Source organism: Balaenoptera acutorostrata, chromosome 13 (genome assembly GCF_949987535.1).
Source record: "Balaenoptera acutorostrata chromosome 13, mBalAcu1.1, whole genome shotgun sequence".
Lineage (NCBI taxonomy): Eukaryota > Metazoa > Chordata > Mammalia > Artiodactyla > Balaenopteridae > Balaenoptera > Balaenoptera acutorostrata.
The window spans coordinates 69,186,656-69,203,295 of NC_080076.1; the positions used below are offsets into that span (position 1 = coordinate 69,186,656).

The 16,640-nt window shown below is 53.7% G+C and overlaps 1 long non-coding RNA gene across 2 annotated transcripts; it reads left to right on the top strand.

Annotated features, from left to right (window-relative positions):
* Positions 1–8,332: 8,332 nt before the first annotated feature.
* LOC103004701 (uncharacterized) lies at positions 8,333–15,522 on the top strand. 2 transcript variants are annotated; one of them, XR_450895.2, is made up of 3 exons: positions 8,333–8,567; positions 8,771–8,860; positions 9,336–15,522. It is a non-coding gene; the product is annotated as an uncharacterized LOC103004701 (long non-coding RNA). The 2 variants fall into 2 exon arrangements; XR_003623310.2 differs by having other exon boundaries at positions 8,776–8,860.
* The last annotated feature ends 1,118 nt before the right edge of the window (positions 15,523–16,640 follow it).

The following is a 16,640-nucleotide window of genomic DNA, read 5'->3' on the forward strand; positions in this document are numbered from 1 at the left end:
TATGTTTTGAGTCCTTACTAAGTGCCAGGCACTGTGCTAAACACCCCTCCCCCCATGTATTCCGGCATTTAACCCACACAACCCTATGAGGTGGACTCCATTATTATCCCTACTTTGTGGACTAGGAAACTGAGGCTCAGAAAGGGAGTGAAGCTTGCCTAGGGTCATCCGCTAAGGGGCATGGACAGAGCTGAAATTTAAACCCAGGATAGCCTGGTTGTAGAGGCCACTGGAATTGTCTAGCCACAGTAGTTCTCAAGCATCAGCATCCCCCGGAGGGCTTGTTAAAACACAGATCTCTGGGCCCCCCACGCTAGCGTTTTTGATCCAGTCGCTCTGCGGAGAGGCCTGAGTATCTCCATTCCTAGCGATGTAATGGCGCTTGTCTAGGACCCGGTCTAGAACGACTGCTCTAGGACCATTTTCTAACATTGCTACTCCAGAAAAATAGTAGGTACAAAGGAGAGGGAAGTTTGGGAAAAAAAAAAAAAAAATCCACACCTATAAGAGTTGTTAGGCCAAGCGGTATAGTGGGACGAACATGGCCATGAGGTCTCAGACATGGGTTCGGATCTTGACTCCACCATAACCACGTGCAGGGTTAATTGCGAGGCATACACCCAAGCCGTGCTGGTTAAGCACCTGGTACTCCGGCACCAGCCTCTTCGTCCTCCTATGCCCGGCTCCAGGCTTCTGCTCCCCGTGTCCGCAGTCATGCGCCGCTCGCCTCTCGTCTCTCCATCCCTGCGCGCTCGCGCTCCGCTGTCGAGTCCAGCCTGGCAAGCGTTGCCATGGCATCGCTGCTGGCTGGGACGCTGGAGGCAGAGCGCGCTGCCCGGCGCGCCCCTTTGTGCCGCGGGGGTGGCTGTGCGCTCCCCCCACGCCCGGCCGCACCCCGCCTCCCCCGGCCCCGACCCCCCGGAGGGGGTAAAGGGTAGGGCGTAGGGTTGCAGGGGCGCGGTGAGGCGGGAGGAGGGCCGAGGCGAGGGCCGGGGGTGGGGCGCCTCCGCCCGCCAGCCGCTCCCGCATTAAAATTTCATGGGCGCTGCAGCAGCTACAAAGACGACGCCGGCTGCGCTCGGGGGACCAGAGGGAGGGAGGCTGCGGACGAGTGCGGGGAGGAGTTTGCGATGGGAGGCGCTTGCAGGGGCTCCCCCAGTTCTGCGCTGTGAGCTGGGGCACAAAGAGCCCTCTGCACTGGCGCCGCAGGACCGCGGACCCGAGGTAAGCCGCCGCCCCATTCTAACAGCCCTCCCTTCCCAAGCATCCTTGTCTGCACGCTGGGAACAGCCTAATTCCCCGAGCTTGGGGTCCCGGGCAGGGTGCAGGGTCCCGGGCAGGGTTCAGGGGTGGCAAACACTGCCTGAAGTGCCCCTCATTTGTTGGACGAAGAGTCTCTCCAGCCCGCAGTTGTCAAATGAAGCCAGGACTCCGGCTTGGGTGGGGCACAGGGGAAGAGGGTGGGAGGTCCGCAATGGAGTCTGGTGCCCATGGGGGTCTTGCAGTCATGATCTGAGGGGGAACAAAGACCCTCCCCTCCCCCCGCTACCAGACAGAACAGGAGAGGTCCCCCTGGACCTTTTCTGCCCACCGGAACTGGCCAAGCCTTGGAGGGACCCTCAATGGTCTCAGAACTGGAGATGGGGGATGGGATGGTGAAGCAGGGTTCCTGAGTCCCTGTTGTTTCACACTAAACCTCCCCCCCGCCCCGCCCCCCCCCGCCCAGCACCTGCCCATGCTCCACTTCTGGGACTCGAATTCCAGATGTCCAGCTTCCAAAGGGATGGAGAGGGTCGGAAAACCTCTTCATTGAGAATAATGATATTGACAATGATAATAATAATACATCAGTTTATGGAGAGCTTTCTGTATGCCAGCAACACGCTTAGTGGTTTGCATGCATTGTCACAACAGTCCCAGGAGACGGTAAGAACCCCATTTTAAAGATGAGGAAATTGAGCTCCGGAGAAGGTTAGCTACACGTCCAAGGTCACACAGACAGTGATTTTGAATCCAGATATGTCCAACTCTAAAGCCTATGTTACATCCTTAAAACGGTCTGGGGAGACCTCAGAACCTACCAGCTGCCCACCTACTCCTCCCCAATACACTCTCTAGAGAGGCTGGGAATTTAGGAGTGAGGGGGCCAGATCTCTCCTCTCCACCACTGGAGGCTCGGCTAGAGAAATTGCTTCTCTGCAGTGAAAGGGGAGGTCAGGGGCCTAGATTCCCCACCCTCACCCCAGACTGCAGACCAGTGGCTGCCCTGCTCCGGGATTGCTGGGGCGCACACCCCACTGCAGTGCCGCGGCGGGAAGCGCGGGCGGGGAGGGGGAAGGTGGTAGTGCGGGGAGAGGTGGGGAGAGAACGGCTTTGTTTTTCTCGGTGCCAGCCTCAGTCTGAGTGAGGCCCGGAGCCAAACGCTCATTCAGGCTACGGTGCTCTACCTTCCAAAGCGCAGTACCATTTGGGAGCGCCTGGGAGCTTCGCGATTGCCTGGGCTGGTGGGGGAGGGTAGGGATGAGTAATTCCTCTTGACAGACTGGGAAACCTGAGGACAGTGGTTCTCAGACTTTAGGGGCGTTGCTTCAGATACGCAGATGTCCAGGCCACGTGGCCAGGGGGATGAGTCAGCAGGACTGGGGTGGGGCTGGGCATCTGGATGTTTACTCAGATCCCCTCCTCCCCTTCATCACGCAGATGATCAGACCTTTTCCCTCACCCCAGCCCAGAACCATGTAGCACTCTGGGCAAAAAGGTATCCTCGGGGACACTTTGGCAGCGGTTAGCTTTGAGTTTGGTTAATTTCACGATGAAAGAATTTTAAGGGTAACATCTTCTATGCCTCCCTTGCCCATCTATTTTATTATTTAATGACCGTTGCCATTGAGTAAGTTTCTGAAATCTACCCTATATCCTTCTTGCTGCATTTTTGGCCCATCTCTCCACTCCTTCAGGGAGGAGAGGGGTGAAGTCTTCGGAGTCCCCCAAAAGGAAGCATAACTTCGTACCAGGAGCTTTAGAAGAAACACTCTCTATGCTGGCATTCAAAATGAATTCAAAAATGTAATTTTTTGGTGATCTTTAAAACGAACATAGTAAGTTTAATAGAATGCATGATAACTGTAGAAGATTTGCAAATGACTGAAAAAAAAAGAGATGAAAACTCCATAATTTCATTACCCAAGAATAACTACTGTATTTACTATTTTCACATATTCCCCTGCAGTATATTTTCTATTCCTGAAGATACTAATTGAAATTGTGCTCTATGTATACTGCTTTTAAAAAGTTACATCAGAGGTGTTTCTCTGTGTTTTTATGCCCTTGGCAGAAATCATTGTAAGCGGGTTGGTGTTTCCGTATTATTGGTCCTGCCAGTTGTTTTTAACATCTCTGCGTTTAAGATCCTTTCTCTGGACCTGATCCCTGCTTCCACCCAGGGCAGGATTCTGCTCTTTGAATTGATCCCTCCTGGATGCATTGTGGTGTGGTAGAAAGAGAAGGCGTTGAGTTACACGGATCTCTGTGTGAATCCTCCTCCCCACCTACACTGTGTCAATTTCAGGAGGAAGTAATTTCACTTCTCTGAGCCTCAGTCTCCTCATCTGTCAAGTGAGAATCATAATCCCTGCTTTAAAAGGCTGTTGTGAGGCTCTGAACCAGTGTGTGTAAAGTGCCCGACACCCAGTAAAGACATTGCTGCTTTAGTGCATCAACTATCAGCTCAGGTCTCTTCTACCACCCCTGAATCTTGTAGAGAAAACTTCGTTATTTGCTTTTATTTGTACTGGGCTGTTGGTTCCTCTCCTGGGTGAAACTCAGGCTGTTCGAGCAGCAGTGTTTCTGGGGCATTGGGGCCGTTGTGCAGGTTCATTGGCTTGGTGAATAACTTAAAGGCTAGTCCTTTGTTTGGAAAGGATCCTTCCCCGTGTCTCTGAGGCCTGGTTCATCTGTCAGCTGGAGCTCCGTGGAACAATAGCCAGCGATACTCAGGGGCAGAGGCAAAGGCCGGCTGAGGGTGACACGTCTCCTCATCTGTCTCCAGGCTGATTGGATCAGATGAGGCAGGTGTCCCTTACTCCCTTGTTGTGCCAGGTGGGCCGCTCTGGAAGCTACCAGGTGAGTCATGGAGGGGAGGGAGGGGCTGAGCTATCCTGTACTCAGGGGTGTGGAGTAGATGATTAATGGTAACTGACTCCAGCTACCATTTATTAACCGTTTACCAAGGTTCTTGCTGGGTGCTGCCTCTTGAAGACCCCACGATAAGGCTGGGAATTGGGCATTACGGATGTGAAACTGAGACTCAGAGAGGTGAAGTGACTAACTCAGGGTCACACAGCATGTTAGTTGTTGAGTCAGGATTTGAACCTGGAGCTAGTATGGCTGTGAAATGTGTCTGTGTACCTATTACACTATGCCACCTCCTCTCCTAAAACTGAACATAATCAGTTGCCTCAAGACCACAGAAGCCACTGGAATAAACTGACCCAGATGGTTTAGCAATCATCAGGGATTCCCTCACAGTAACACTAACACTGATGACTATTGTTTTCGTTTGATACATCCCTTCCTCAGGTCTTTTCTCCTTTAACCCCCACCTCCATATCTGAACAGGAGCCTTCTGCCCCTTAGGGGTTCAACAGGCCTGGTTAGAATCCAGAGGCATCATTTTCTAGCTGGGTAATCATGGAGCAAGGCACTGGCCTCTGAACCTCAGTTTCCTCATCTGTAAAATGGGAATAAAAACCCCACTCATTGTTTTTTCACGTAAAGGCATCCCCCACCCGCAGTTCGGGGGTTCCCTTGTTTGAGGAAGAGGTGAATACTGAAGCTCCTCTTTTATGTAGGTTGTATTTGAATACTTTGTGAAACAGTGCGTTCTGCGCATGCGCAGAAGCCTCTTCCTGCACAAGTCTCCTGCAAGGCGCCCTGCACATCCGCTTATTCCCAGGAACTTCCGTTGTTCTCAGCACTCACTCGTCCAAAGCAATTTAGACCAACGTCTTTCCTATGCCTCAGCTCTCTGAGCAGCTATTTTATTCCAGAGTCAGGGAAAAAAAAAAACCCAAACCCAGAGGGATCCTAAAATGCGACCAAATGCATGTTTCCCTGGCAGCTGGTCGTCTTTTACCAGGAACAGCGCAGATTTTAGGGGAAAAAAATGAGTACCCATGGATGGTCTTAATGAGCACTGTGGACAACGGTAGTCATAATAATATAAGATCATGAGAGAATGCAAGCTAATAAATAATAGTTATCATCTCATGTAATCCTCACAACAGCCCTGTGGGGTGGGCACCATCATTATCCCCATTGCGTGGATAAGAAGACCAGCCCAGGGAAGCAACGGATTTGCTCGAGGTGGCAGAGCAGGATGGGAAGCCACACCATAAAGCCTAAGTCCTTTCCAACGCATTTGGATGTTTTGGTTGGCATTGGCCCCACCAAGATACCTCCTGGTTTCTCATTTCACTTCTGATCTGTACCCGAAGAGATCAGTTTTGGCAAATGCTGTGACTTCAGAACAGGACCCTGGCATCTATTGTCCGATGTGCCCATGGCTACATCTTTATCCCCCCATCCCTCTTTCTTTCTCTCTCAATGACAGATGGAGGCATCTCCCTGCCCACCCATGTGGTACCAGACACATTCACGTGGCCACCAGGACCCTAAGAGCATCAAAGGAGTAACCAAGGTGACCCTTCCTCTCCTTCTGTGCACCCCTGGGGGTGATGGAGACCAGCCTCATGCTGTGTGGTCAGGTCCACCACGAAATCCACACACACAGGAGACCTTGTGGATTTCAGCAGTAGGAGGGACCTCTAGGATTCTCTGGTGTCCAATCCCTGGATCAAAGCTTTCCTGATGGGGCCCCCGACCTTGGCTTGAAGTAGGGGTGGGGTGGAGTCTGTGTGGGCTAGTGGGAACTGAGATGCTGGGACCCGGGAGCCCACCACCAGGTCCCTGTGTGGCCTTTGATCTGACCCTTCTTGATTCTTGCCCTCTGTCATCACATCTAAGTGAGTTCTGAAAAGCGAACTATATTGAGGTATAATTTACGTGCAGTAAAAATGCACCCATTTAAAGCATCAATGTGTTTCGATAAACATATACACCTGTGTAGCCACCACGACAATCAAGATATGGAACATTTTCATCACCCTAAAATGTCCCCCTGCCAATCCCCTCCCAGCTCCTGCCCCAGGAAACCACTGACCTGCTTTCTATGCCTATAGATTTGACGTTTTTCCTAACGTTTCATTGTTAGGGAATCTTTTGTTCTTGGCTTTTTTTGCTCAGCGTAATGTTTTTGAGGTTCATACTGTTACCACCTGTGTCAGTAATTCACCCCTTTTTTGTCTAACTTCACGGAGGCATATCATATAACTTACCCATTTCAAGTGCACAATTCAATGTTTCTTTTTTGTAAATTTACCAAGTTCTGTACCCATCACTACACATCAGTTTTAGAACATTTCCACAGGCCCAGTAAGATCCCTCAGCCCCATTTACCGTTAAACCCAGCCCACTCCTAATCCCTGGCAGCTGGTAATCTGCTTTCTGTCTGTATAGGTTTGCCTTTTCTGGACATTTCATATAAATGGACTCATACAGCATGTGGTCTCTTGGGCCTGGCTTCTTTCACCCTGCATAATATTTTCGAAGTTTATCCTTGTCATAGTATGTAGCAATAGTTTGTTCCTTTTTATTGGTGAGTAGATTTCATTATATGAGTGTACTACAGCTTATTTATCCATTCACCAAGACAGGGGATTTAAATTTAATCCATGCCTCCTAAGTGGGGTGTATACACCCCCTGCCCCCGGAGACATATAATCCTGCAGGATAAATATGGCCCATATTTCTGGGACATCAGTGTTACACAAAGATTTACTCAAAGTTTAAATCATTAACTGGGGAAAATAATTTTTAGAACACGCACTGTGTGCCAGGCACTGGCTAAGCCTTTGAGAAAAATTAACTTTGAGTCATACATCGGGTACGTGGGGTTTGGAAGCCATAATCTCACCCATGTTTTGTTTGACCTCAGAGCCCTTTATACCCTCCTAGACAGCTGTCAGCTTGATGCAGGAGCTAAAGTTCCCCTTGAAACCTCTATTGCCTTATTCATAACAGGGATTCTGGGTCCACAGGGTCAGGGGAAAGGGTTATTGTGTTTAAACAATGTTCCTCTGAGCAATGCAGGGTCTATTCACAGATTGCAGCAAGTTCCTGGGATAGAGGAGAAAGAAAGGAATTTCCGCGTTCTTCGGGACCACACTGGGAAGCAGCCTTGCAGATAAGTATTCAGACTTACCAGCCCACAGCCTACCAGCCTGCCCTCTCCTGGTCTGTACAGGAAAGTACAGCATCCCTGAATCCCCAAGGCGGGGGAGAAATCAGTGCTGCGGCTCATTCACTTCTATTCCATAAACAAAGAGCTTGTCCCCGTTTTATGGGGCCCCAGAAAGTAATTTTCCTACCCCACTTTTGGCATCAAGGCTAGTATTTCACAAACTCCACCATCGGGAACTTCTGAGGAATTGAGTTTAATGACTTCATCTTGAGCACCTGTAGATCTGGTGTCAGAAGGAGGCTGGGGACTCCTGGTGATTTGGGCTGGCCCTTCCCTTCTCAGTTCTGACCCTTTGTCATCATGTTTATAAAACTTGGCTAGGACTCCTTTGCCTGGCAGTCAGGCGGGGACCTTGGCACTGTGACCCTATGGCACGTGCTTCGCAGTGTAAGGGTCTGAGTACATCTCCAGCTCTGGACCCATGCCCTAAGTCCAGGTGCTGACAGCAAGCTCTGAAAATATGCCAAGAGGGCCCCTGACTCTCCTGGCCCAGGTCTGCTAGTGGATGAAGACAGCTTAGCTGTCACTGAAAGCAAAGCCTGGGAGATGGTCCTGGCTCATGATTCATGGGCATTCTCTGGTACTCTCCAGACTGGAGACCTGGGGTAGTCATCAAAGAGCCCCAGCCCACCATCTGACTCCCCAAGCTTTTCTTTTTCTGGGGCATCAGAAAAGAGAATGGGAGATGAGGGCGGGGGGCATAAAGATAACTGAGGCTGAGCAGAAGGGCGCTTCCTATGTCCCATCCACTGCCTCAAACTACGGGTTATTACTGTGCGCCTTGGGTGAGCGTCCGGACGGGATGGGCTCCACAACTCAGAGAGAGGGGCAGACTTCCTACGGCTACAACAGGATGACAGAGCTGGGACCACAGCTCCAGACTCCCGGCTCTGTTTGCTGCTCTCACTCAAGCTGTTTCCCCTTTCTCTGGGGTCACATTCCGCTGCCGGCAGGAACAGGGAGGCGGCTGAAGGGAGCCAGGGGTGTTCTGGGCTGGGAGGAAGGGAGGTGGGGGGCGCGGTGCCTGGGCCCGGCCTCCCTGGCTCCTGGGGCGGGGCCGTCTTGTTAGCAGAGACTTCTGGCCCGGCCCGGGCTGGGGAGGGGGCCTGGGTGCGGTTTTCTCCTGTGTCGTGGTTGTCTCTTTTGTCTTCCAGGATGGACCTGTAGGGTCTACGTGGGGTAGGAGCTGGGAGCTGCACGCTGCCAGGTGAGCCCGGGTAGGTGTTAGGGAGGGGCTTCCGCTGCGCTTCGTTTCTTGGAGGTTGATTCTCCTCCCGTCCAGACCCAGGTACCCAGGTCTGGCCCAAACACTCCTGCCATTGTGCATGGTCTTGGTGGAGGTGGTGGGACTGAATCAAGAGCGCTGCGGGTGGGTCCACGGCAGAGGTTTCAGCACACGCCTTCATCCAGCGCAGACATGGACCGAGCGCCTTCTCCCGGCTAGAAGCTGAGGATTCGGAGGTCAACACGAGGTGCGGTCCCCCCCTCTCAGGACTTCACGTAAGAACGTGCTTTATCACAGTCTCTGTGAGGGAGTGAGCTCCCCGTCCTGGGAGGGGTGTGTGTGTGTGTGTGCACGCGCGCGTGTGTGTGTACGTGTGTGTGTTGGGGGAGGGGCGTACCGAGGTCCCCTCAGCGGGAATGTTGTAAAGGGAAGCCGAGCCTCCCTAGGACTCTGAAGGCCCTTTCTGCCCGCCTGGACACTTGCTTCTCGTCTGCCCGTGAAGCCTGTGGGCCGGCTCCGGGGCCCCTTTATTGCTTTTACACCCCTTATGCGAGCGCTGCCAAGATGGGGCACCCTCTGTATGCGTTATCAGCATCCGAAGCCCTCAGCCCGCCCTGCCTCAGTCTTGGTGGCACAGGAGGGAGACTGGGGGTCTTTGAAGGGGCCCCTGAGAGGTGCGGCTGCGGGGAGCCGGGGTGGAGGCTAGGCCCCCATCCTCACCCGCTGTGCCCGCTCCGGCTGCCTCTCCAGGACTCCCGGGTGACCCTGGACTCCGGCCACGGTGACACAGGGAGCAGCCTTTGGTGGTTTCCTGGAACCCTGGACAATTCCCCGGAGACCTCATCCTTCCCAACTCCTGGGCTGGAGCCCCCCGGGGATAAAGGCCCCTCCTGGTTGGTGCTCAGCCGAGGACAGGACCTGGCTCTGGAGGACAGCGCGAGGGCTGTGAGGGAGGCTGGCAGCCCACCGTCCCCTCCGCGTCTGTCCGGACCTGCCTGCTGGGCCCTACGGTCCAGGCCTGGAGGCCCTTCCTGACCCCGTGAGGACGTGATTTCTCCTTGAATTCCTGCCAGTGACCGGGCAGAGCTGGGCCTGGGCCAAGGCCCCGCTGACCACACCCTCGCCAAGGCTGGGTCTCCAAGGACCCTACAGGACAGGAGTCGGGGAGGAGCTCCCAGTGGGATGGAGGGTGGACGCAGCCCCCGGGGCGCCACTGGCTGGAGGCTGTCTTGCGCCGTTTGCTGTGTGAGTGATTCTCGTTTTTGTGGGAGCTTCTTGGATGGGGCTTTTCCTTGCTTCTCTCCCTGATGGTGACCAGGAGGAGGCAGTTGGGCCTGGGGGGAGCTTGGGCCTTTCCCTAGTGTTACGGAGCTCTGGGAGGGGCTATCTGGAAAGGAGAGAGTTTCCAAGAGATGCGGAGACCCAGGCTGGAGGGGGGAGGGGTGTGCGTGGTGGCGGTCACCAGAAGGAGACAGACACAGGGCCTTGCTCCTGACATCCAAAGGGAATGGTCTGGAATCGGCCTCACCCCAGCCCAATCTCAGACCCTGCCCCGTGCCACACCCCTGTCCCTGGGGAGCAAAGGCAGGCAGGGCAGGCTCCCCATCACGCGGGCAGACTCACTTACACGCCCCCCTCCTCGTTCTCCACTCCCTCCAGCCCCCGCAGCGGGGCCAGTCCCAGTGCTTGCACAAGAGCTGCCTCGGCTTTCCTTAGGCAAGTTTAAGAGCCCCAACGTCCTTTTCCCAGGGTGGGGAGGGGACCTGTTTTAGTCAGCTTGGGCTGCCATAACAGAGTACCACACTGGGATGGCTGAAGTCACAGAAATGCATTTTCTTATAGTTCTGGAGGCTGGAAGTCCGAGATCAAGGTGGCAGGGATGGTTTGTGGTGAGGACTGCCTCCTTGGCTTGCAGATAGAAACTTATTGCTGTGTTCTCACATGGCCTTTTCTCTGTGCATACAGAGAGAGAGAGAGAGACAGACAGAGACAGAGACAGACAGAGAGAGAGAGAGAAATAGATATCTGGTGTCTCTTCCACTTTTTATAAGGGCACCTGTCCTATGGGATTAGGGCCTCATCCTAATGACCTCATTTAAATTTAATTACCTACATAAAAGCCCTGTCTCCAAATATAGTCACATTGGGGGTTACAGCTTCAACCTATGAATTTGGGGGGAGACACAATTCAGTCCACAGCAGGTGGTCACCACAAACATGGACAGCTGGAGCCAACTCCCCTTTAGAATTCCCACCCCCAGTAGGGAGGAGGAGGAGGAATAGAGGCATGGGAAGTAGAAACATTGGGAAATTCTGTGCTAGGGTGGCCCTGGAGGCCTCGGGGAGACACCGGACCCAGTGCAGCGAGGAGGAGCCCCCAGCAGAGGGCTGTTATGGGAAGAGCTTGGGCTTTGGAGTCTGAGGGTGCGCAGTCTGCCATAGAACCTTGGGCAACTCACCTCACCCCTGTGAGTCCAATTTCCACTCTGAAACTGGAGCCATCTGCTCACCTGGGCACGGGGGGCGGGGCACAGGGAGAAGTCAGTGAGATCATGCACCTGGCACAGCACCTGACTCTTAGTAGGTGCTCAATAAACACTCCCATCCATCTTGGAGTTTAGATTTAGGGCTTCTCTCTTTTTGGCACTCTGGACTGTAAACTCCTCATCTTTGATCCAGAGGCATTTCTGACTAGGGCTTCCCCTCTTGTATTTTTAATATCCCTCTCTAATCAGATTGAGGAATTGGCTGCATTGCATGGCCTCCATAGTAGCTCCAAATGCTTCCTGGGGAATTTAATATCTACCCCTCTCATCAGAATTGAGCACCTACTGTGAGCCCTTCCCTGTACTACTCGCTTGAGGGGAATATAAGTGAGGATATGGCCATGATTCAAGCCTGCAGGATTTCACACACATGCCGAGTGGGAGAAAACCAGCTCACACAGAGAATTAGAGGATGGGGCAGAAAACAGTCTCCTGAGGCACAGGGTCTCGGTGCTTGAGTGGGTGGGAGTAAGACCCCAGAGTAGGCTGAAAAGGCTTCCCAGCGAGGCTGAACTAATCAGGACCTTGGAGGATGAGAAAGATGTGGTTTAGTTGAGAGTTTCCAAGGGAAAATTAGAGCAGAGATGCCCAAAGTAAATTCTAGGAAACGTCATTGCTCTTTAAAAAAAAAAAAAAAGTTCAAATTCAGTAGGTTTCTGTAGTGCAGGGCTTATCAGAGCCTTTGAAAGTGCTGATGGGAATTGTGAATACTCAAGGACAGACGGAAGATTAGGTGTTTCCCCCCAAACTTTCCTGGCAACAGAACCCTTTTCTTACAGAGCATCAGTTAGAACCATGGAGAGTCTCCATGGGGGTTTACGTGGGAAAATTACAACTGTGATAGGAGATGACAAAACCAGGGCACACTCCAGTGCTCTGTAGCAGCGGCTGGAAAGGCAGCCCTTCCCCTGGGGCTGGGAAGTCTGAACTTGGTTCCAGGAGCCAGGTGAGCTCTATGCAGTTTTAGTATTTGGGGGAGGGCAGGCCATTGGTTGGAGTAGCTAGAGGCCTGGCAGTAGGGGACGGAGAAGCTGTCCACTGGACCCGGTGGCTCTAGGGCAACAGACCTTCTGTGGGAAGATGCTGGTGTGTGTGCGCGTGCGTGTGTGTGTGCGCGTGCCTGAGCGTGACAGGATCCGGCCCTCTGGGAAGGGGATGACCAGAACCAGGCAGGGGGTTTCCAGCCAGAACCAGCAGGGTCCATTTTCAGGGGAAGTGCAGTGTGTGTGGGAGGGCCCCTGAGGCCCAGAGCTGAGAAGTAGGGAAGCCAAATTCTTCTGGGCAGGGTCTACGTGGATAGCCTTGATTCTGGTGGGGCTGAGGAGCTGGGAGGCAGACCCCCTGCCCTGGTCAGGCCCGGTTCCCTGGCTGGCGGGGGCGGGAGGCCTCTGGAGCTGCAGCTGGAGGGGCTGGGGCAGTGTTGCATGGTGTGATTAACCTACTAACCCAGGGCTCGGCCGGGACGCTGTGGCGTGTGACAAGGTGCCTGGCCTTCTGCCGACCGACTAACCCACTAACCAGGCCCGAGCATGCCCTACTAACCCCCTGCAGCCACACCCTACTAACCTTGCAGCTCGTGGGCCTTTCCAGGGGCTAGGATGCGGGGCAGACAAGGCTCCGGAAGCCCCTGCCCAGGGCCTGGGATCTCTGTGCAGACCCACGTTCCAGGAGAGGGCGCGCAAACAGGACTCGCCAACTCTGCTGCTTCCTGCTGGGTGACTCTGAGCAAGTCACCTCACCTCTCTGAACCCCCGTTTCCTCGGCAGTAGAACGGGAGGCCTGCTCCTCACCTCACAGGTGGCAGTGAGGATTCCCAGGAATATAAAGCTCTTGACACATGGCAGATACTTAATACATATATAGGAGGGCAGGGGTGGGAGACCCAGAAAACCTGACCCATCATGCACCCTGGCAGACCCTGGTCCCTCTGGGTGGTCTGCACACAGACCCCTCTGCCTGGGGCTGGACACTTGCTTTGAACCCCTAACCGTCTCTTCCCACACTCTTCCTCCTCTTCAGCTTTCTTTCCGTAGACAGCTCTTTTGTTCAATTACTAACCTGTCTAACCCCGGGGGGGCCTCAACTGCACCCCGACCACCCCTTAACAAACTAATGGACCTGCGTGTGTTCTTCCTTTTCTCCTAGCGGCTCCCAGTGTGTGTCTGCTGAGGTGCCCCTGTCCGCTGGTGCTGTGCTCTGACTTACTAACCCAGCCCCTACTAACTCTGTTTTCTCTTCTTACTAACCCCAGCCCTGCCGAGCTCTGGGCCTCCCCTCGGGGCTGGTCCCCCTCCTTTTGGCAAGCAGATGTCCTGGGGCTGGCCCTGCAGACAGATGCCCCACTTTGCTGCCCCGATTGGCTGTGAGTTCAGAGTCCACTGGGCCGGTTCTACTAACCACACCAGTGGCCCAGAGGAAGAGGTGGTCCTGCGGGTGTGGGAGGGAGGCCGACCTCTGAGCACAGCATCCCTCCTCTGTGCACAAGGCTGGTTGCCACTGGGAGTGGACGGGAGCAGGGCAACTTCTGGGGTGTGAGTGTGGAGGCCTGTGGGTCTAGAATGCGGAGCTCTGGACTCCTCCCAGCCAAGGGAGCAGAGAGAAGGCGCCTGTGTGTCCTTCTCTGGAGGGAAGCGAGGGTAGAATCTTCTCCATTGTCAAGTGGCCGGTAGAGGCGTGGTGCAATTAATGAAAGGCGTGTCCTGCACAGGAAGTCAGCAAAGGGGCGTGTCTCACACAGGAGGTTAGTAAAGGGGCGTGTTGCACACCGGAAGTCAGTAAGTGAAGACTTCCCCACATTGGAAGTCGCTGAAAGGGTCTTAACCGCATTGGAAATCACTGAGTGGAGCATTTAGTACTGGAAAGTCAGCCAGAGGGGGCATTTCCCACATTTGGAGGATGGGAAGAGGGGTATCTTTTACACCAGAAGTCAGTGAGAGGGGACTTTTGGCCTTATCACAAGGTGCTGAGAAGGAATGGCCAAGAGATCAGTGAGAGGGGCCTTTCCTAGAACGAGAAGTTGGCTAGAGGGGTCCTTCCCATCCCTGGAGCTGGGAGACCCGGGTTTCCCACACTGGAAGTAGATGTGGGCCTTTTTTCCTACCGAAGTCATTGAGAAGGGCAGTCCACAGGGGGAAGTTTGAGAAACCAGGCAAGAAAGCAGATCTTGGGTTCGGGGTTTGCAGGAGAAAGTGGGAAGCAACAAATGAACCCCAGGCACCCACGGAGCCCTGCAGACCATCGGGCCAGCCAGAAATTCATCCCTGGCTCCCTGTCCTGTTCACACCCATGTCCCTATACCAGCCTGCCTCCCCAGAGCCCGCCAGCCGCTAAGCCAGGGCCACACCTGGGGGTGATTTTATGCCTCACCTCCAGTGGGCACCTTGGTCTCTTTGGGCTAATCTCTGGCTCCTTTGCACTAACTCTTGCTCTCACCCAGCTAATCCCTGTCTCGCCCTGGCTGCCCCAGAGGGCTGAGCACTAACAGCCAACCCTGCCCATCTGGGGGCTCCAGCCTCCTGGCCTGGCTCTGACCTGCTCTTAATTAACCTCTCCTTCACCTGACTAACTCCTACCCTCCTGATCTGTTCCTTTCAGCAGAAACTAACGGCTTGTGGATTTCTTTCTGACTAACAACAGGTCTAACCCTCCTCCTCACTATTACTATTAACAGCTTGGATGTCGGCATGGCTGGGACTGGGCTAACACAGGTTTGGGACTTGACTAACACAGGGAGAGGCGGAGCTAGTCGTGTTGGACGTGGTCACTGCTCTGGGGAAGAGCCATCTGAAGTCAGGAAAGTTCTCAGTACTCTAAAGGAGGGGCTGGGCTGTGGCTCAGGCCTGATGGAGGAGTGGTGTCTGCTGAGGTGGGGTCAGAAACAAAGTCAGCCTCCCAAGATTTTGGCCACTGGACACATGCTATTAACCCCTTATAACCTGCATTTGGGCTCTGATTCTTATAAACAATAGCCTGATAGTTGCAATAGTGGATGCAGCGTTTGTGGCCCTAAAAATGCCTGTCTGGTGTGTACAGAGGATATGCCATTGTGTATGGAATTATCAATCATCAGGAGAGGGCCTAGAGTCCTTGATTTGGGGACTTTAGAGCTTTGGAAGCTCTAGGACATAAAACTTTAGATTGGAATAGTCAGACCGGTTGTAAATCTATCACCCATTTACACCTTGGTGTAAATTAGCTCAGCTTTCTCTTCTAACTTCTGTGCAATTTAGCTGCCCTGAGATGATGAGAGTTTGGCTGGAAGGGAGTTTGGATCTCTTCAGTGCTGGGGGAGGGTCCTCTGGGAGCAGAGAGGAGGAGCAACGAGTCCAGGGGTTCTTGGATGGGGGTAAGAGGCGGCACCAGGTCGTGGGGGGGAGATGGGAAGAGGGGGCAGTTTTGCTGGCTCAGTCTGGTAGTCAGGGTCTGTGGGAGAGGACAGCTCAAGGCAGGGCCTGGAGGACTGGATCAGCTCAGGGGCAGGGTCAGAGGCCTGCCTGGAGGCCTTGCAGGCAAGTTGCTTGGGTCATTGAATACTGCTCTGGGGTTGAAAGCTCCTCTGATAGTCAGGGACTCAGAGCTAATTTGGCAGAGCTGGTGGTGAGGCCTGAAGGGCGATCCAGAGGCCTGAGCTGCAAAAGGCAGGAGAGGAGAATGCATCCGAAGGAGCCTGCAGAACCGGGGGTGGGGTGGAGCCTGCACTGGGGAAAGCACGTGCCTGCTGCCCTCTAGTGGCTGCCTTGCCCCATTTCACTCGAAGCATTTCCCATTCCGGGGGCCTTTTTATTCAACCACAAAGACTTGATGCTGCTGAGGACCTACTATGTGCCCAGCACTGCTCTGGGTCTGGGACCCACGCACGGGCTTTTCCACAGTGCTCGTCTGGCTCACTGGGGGAGATGGAGAAAATAAACAGGTAATGCAGTAAGATGGGTGCCATGATAGGGATGGTGGGGCTGTGAAAGCACCCAGGAGACAGACAAAGATGAGAAGCACCTACTGCGTGCCAGGCACGGTGCTAGGCGTTGGGGATGAGTGGTGATTAAACATCACACAATCTTCAGGAACTTTAATGCTAGCGTATTTAGTGGGGGTGGGGTAGAGTGAGGTGTGGGCAGTCAGGGTAAATTTTCTAAGAGGAAGACATCTAAGCCGAGCCCTGGCTGGGCAGAGTGTAGTGGGGATGAGTTCCAGGAAGCGGGAATGGTGGACACAGAGTTCTGGGGATCAGAGAGGATCGAAGAAATTCTGGAAAGGTCGTGGAGAGCGCAGCAGGAGGCAGGTGGGAAATGGAGGGATACCAGATGGTGCTGCCAGAGAGTTTATCCCAGGGGCACTGGCGGCGCGCTGCGGGTGTGACTGAGGAGGCGACAGATTAGATTTGAGTTCTAGGCTGACCGTGTGACTGTTTCAGCCCAGGTGGAATTCTGAGGAGCTTCTAATACGTTCTGGCCAAATTTCAGAAAACTGGTTCTAAGTTCTTGAAAGGAGGAGGACCCTCAAATCCACCTCA